The following is a 4,333-nucleotide window of genomic DNA, read 5'->3' on the forward strand; positions in this document are numbered from 1 at the left end:
TGGGCCACGGCCACGTTCTCTTGGTTTTCTTCTCTGAAGAAGTCTCCTTGCTGGTGGGAAGCGTGGCTGTGCGTGCTCGCCTGCAGTGGCTGAGCCTGATGTCCCCCTGCTGCTGCTGGCGGGCTCCCCCAGAGGGTGGGTGCAATGCTGGGAAGTGGGGCGGGGTCCAATGAGGGGTTACACAAGAGCTGTTTAGTGGGGACTCTGAGGGGTCTTTGAGAAGTTGCTGTTTGAGCTAAGAGCTGGGGGATATGAATGGGGCTCAGGGCCCGGATGGTTGGGGGTTTGAATCCCCACTGCAGCGTCACAAGATGTCCTGTCTCACTTTCGAGAGCCTGTTTCATCCTCTGTGAAAGGGGCGGAGGATGCACAGTAACCTTCCCAGCGGGTGGTGGGAGGGTGCTCTGCGTCCACGTGGAGAAGGCCCCAGGTGCCCTCGGCGGTGCCTGTGTGCAGAGTGCGGGGGAGGGCTCTGCACACCAGGCCCCCAGCCCCCTGCCAGTGTCACTGCTTCCCGCCCTGCCGTGCTGCTGTGGCAAGCAGCCACCCTGGTCCTGGGCACGCGGCCCCTTCTGCAGCAGGCCTGGCTCTCAGGGTGACTCAGGAGGGAGCGAGGGTCCAGGGGCTCTGTGTTCTGCAGGTGCCTCATCCCAGCCCCTGCCGACCGCGCCCTCCATCTGTGACCCTCCGCTCGCTGCCCCTACCAGCACCCAGTGCCGCTCTGACGCTGTCCGCTCTCCTGCCCCCCAGGTGCTGCGGGAGCTGCCCGGCTGCTCCTTGGGCCTCCTCTCCCCCCGGGTGGCGGTGCCGGGTATGGAAGGTGAAGTTCTGCGGCGGCGTGTCCTCAGGTCTGCGCCTTCCGCACTGAGAGCCCTCCTGGGTCGCCCCAGGGGCGCGTGCTGGGGCTGCGGGGCCGCCTGCAGGACTTTCTGCTGGCTCTGTCCTCACAGCAGCCACTCGGGTCCCAGGCTTAGCTCCCCCGTCTGTGTGGTCCAGCTCGTGGTCATGACTGGCCCCGGTGGTCCGTCCCCCAAGTTCCTGGGGGCGTCTCAGAGGGAGGGCAGAGGAAGTGGTTATCACCTGTCCCGACTGCCTGTTAGTGAAAGTGAAAGTATTAGTTGCTCAGTTGTGTCCAGCTCTTTGCAACCCCATGGTCTGCCCATCGAATTCCACGGGCAAGGTTCGGGAGTGGATAACCATTCCCTTCTCCCAGGAATCTTCCTGAAGGAAATAGCAGCCCACTCCAGTATTCATGCCTGGAGGATCTCATGGACAGAGGAGCCTGTCAGGCTACCATCCATGGGGTTGCAAAGGGTCAGACATGACTGAAGCAACTTAGCACGGCCATTCCCTTCTCCCAGGGATCTTCCTGACTCAGGGATCAAAGCCGGGTCTCCTGCACTGCAGCAGATTCTTTACCGCTGAGCCACCAGGGAAGCCCTCAAGATACTGTAACGGGTTGCCATTTCCTACTCCAGGGGATCTTCCCCATCCAGGGATCCCACCCGTGCACTGCAGGTGGGTTACCACTGAGCCACCTGGGAAGCCGTTTAGTGAGGTGCTTCCAAAACAAACAGGCCTCTGGGCAGTGGCAGTTTTCATTCCGGGGCGGGGGGTGCCTCTCCCTTCCTGCCAGCCTGTGGGCTGACGGGTGCAGCCCCAGCGCAGAGCCTCTTCCTGTAGGGGCGCCTCTGCTGGACGTCTCCCAGCTGGGGCTGCAGGGGAGGGTCCTCCCCGCTTCTCCAGCTGAGTGTGGCCTTGTCTGTCCCCACTTCTGGGCTGACTCGGTGGTGTCACCCGGAGGTCTTCCATGTGGCCATGGAACGGACCCCCTCTGGGAGGAAGGTGTCTGAAGGCGTGGGGCACACACCCCTCCTGGCCCCCGCTGCCTTGGTTGGTGGGTGTGCACGCTGGGCTCGGCAGCCACGCCTCGGAGTGGAAGAAAAATGTGGAAACTGGAGAGGGGCTTCCGAGTTGCCGGCCTGCTCCTTCTGGACGGGGCTTGCCGGGTCTCCAGAGCCCTGATCCACGCCAGCTCCAAGACCTTCATGCTTTTTGTGGCTTGGGTGAGCTCACCTCGTCAGGCCCTAACAGCTACCAGGGGCTGGGAGTGGAGGGCGGGGAGCTGGGTGGGGGACCTGGTCTGTGGCCTTTACTGTTCTTCAGTCGCTAAGTCGTGTCTGACTTTTGGTGACCCTGTGACTCCAGTACACCAGGCTTTCATCTCCTTGACTGTCTTCCCGAGTTTGCTTAAACTCATGTCCTTTGAGTCAGTCAACCATCTCATTCTCTGTGTCCCCCCTCTCTTCCTGCCCTCAGTCTTTCCAGCATCGGAATCTTTTCCATTGAATTGGCTCTTCACATCAGGTGGCCAAAGGACCGAAGCTTCAGCTTCAGCATCAGTCCTTCCAGTAAACATTGAGGGTGGACTTCCTTTAGGATTGACTGCTTTAATCTTGCTGTCCAGGGGACTCTCGAGAGTCTTCTCCAACACCACAGTTGAAAGCATCAGTCCTTCAGCACTCAGCCTTCCCTGTGGTCCAGCTCTCACATCCGTACACGGCTCGTGGAGAAGCCACAGCTTTGACTGCACGGTCAGCACCGTGGTGTCCCTGCTCTTCAGCACTGTCTAGGTTTGTCTGCCGGAGAAGGCGATGGCACCCACTCCAGTACTCCAGCCTGGAAAATCCCATGGATGGAGGAGCCTGGTAGGCTGCAATCCGTGGGGTCGCTAGGAGTCGGACACGACTGAGCGACTTCGCTTTCACTTTTCACTTTCATGCACTGGAGGAGGAAATGGCAACCCACTCCAGTGTTCTTGCCTGGAGAGTCCTAGGGACAGCGGAGCCTGGTGGCTGCCGTCTGTGGGGTCGCACAGAGTCGGACACGACTGAAGCGACTTAGCATAGCACAGGTTTGTCCGCACAGCATGACCCTCGTGGAATCCTTTGTTCCCGCTCCCACCCGTAGAAATGGGAGGGAGCCAGTTTCCTTGCTGTGCTGGGTGGAGGCTGTGGTTTCACACAGCCCAGAGGCCCTGGTACAGGGGCGGCCCAGGAGGACTGGAGAGCTTGGCATCCTTCTTGGTCCTCACGTGCCAGGTGCTGGTTAGGACCAGACGGCTCTCTTGGGGGCATTGTCAGCCCTCTGGAAACGGAGCCTCTGAGTCTCTCAGAGAGGGACTTGAGCTGCTGAGTTTCAGCTTCTTTCCTGTGGGGCTAGCACTGACTTGCGCCCGTTTTTGGCTCCGCAGGGCCTGGGCCCCGGGTCAGGTGAGGGATCCTTGCGTTGGCCTTGCCGCAGCCCTGGGAGCAGGCTGCCTGCCGGCGGGGCTCAGCCCGGAGCCATCTCACTGTCCAGCTGGGCAGGGCCTGGAGCTGCGCCCCGCTGGGGTGCCGCTGGCTCCCGGTGGGCAGGAGTGCCACTTGGCGCAGGTGGGGAAGGTGCGGGTTGGCCTGCATCGGCCGTGGAGGCGGCAGCGAGACCGTTCCCTGGCTGGGCTGGGCGCGTGGGCCTCTGTGGTCACTCGCGGGCCTGCTCTTCACAGAGCCGTCTGGCTGCTTATGACTGAGGTGAGTCCTTGCTATTATGTTGGACAAAAAATTCCTTCAGTTTTTCAATGCTATAAAGAAAACGCAGGTTTTAATTTTCACCCAGAACTTTACTGAAGCGTTTTGTTCCACCGCCTCCTGCCGTCTTTCAGGTAGTGGAGCAAGATGACCTCCCGATTTCATCTTTGTAAACCTTCTGTATCTTTTTGATACAGAACTGTTGCACCTGCCTTTTCACAGTCTGCCAGGGAATTGAATGTTTTCCATTTGCAGAATTTTTGACGACCAAGTAAAGGGAAATCTGAAGCTGCAGTGTCTGATGGATACAGAAATGAATTGGAACTTCCCAGCCGAGCTATAACAGGTTTTACCTGGTCATCACAGAAACGCGCGGTCCTTCTGGCCAGCCCAGTATTGTAAGGGGATCTGATCCCAAGTGTTAGGATGAACAGGACTTATTCTTAAAGAGACAGGGAGGAGCAGAGACAGGAACTGGGAGGTGCTAGCTCCCAGCTAAGAGTGCTGTGTCCCTGGCCCGCCCAACTCTGTGTCTCCCTTGGGCTCAGGCTTTGCTGCCGAGGAGAGGGGGTGCGGCCATGCGGGAGCCCGAGCAGGGACCCCAAGGCGCAGCTGCGTGTGCGTGTGTCCAGGCCGAGGGAGCCGGGGGCCAAGTGTGCATCTGCAGGCTGCAGCCCCAGCAGGGCCTCGGGATGGACCAGAGCTCGTGCCCCTGCCCTCTCCTTCCTGGCTGCGTGTGCACATGCGCACGTGTACACACACAC

The sequence above is a fragment of the Bison bison genome, unplaced genomic scaffold (assembly GCF_000754665.1).
Source record: "Bison bison bison isolate TAMUID 2011002044 unplaced genomic scaffold, Bison_UMD1.0 scf7180017864080, whole genome shotgun sequence".
Lineage (NCBI taxonomy): Eukaryota > Metazoa > Chordata > Mammalia > Artiodactyla > Bovidae > Bison > Bison bison.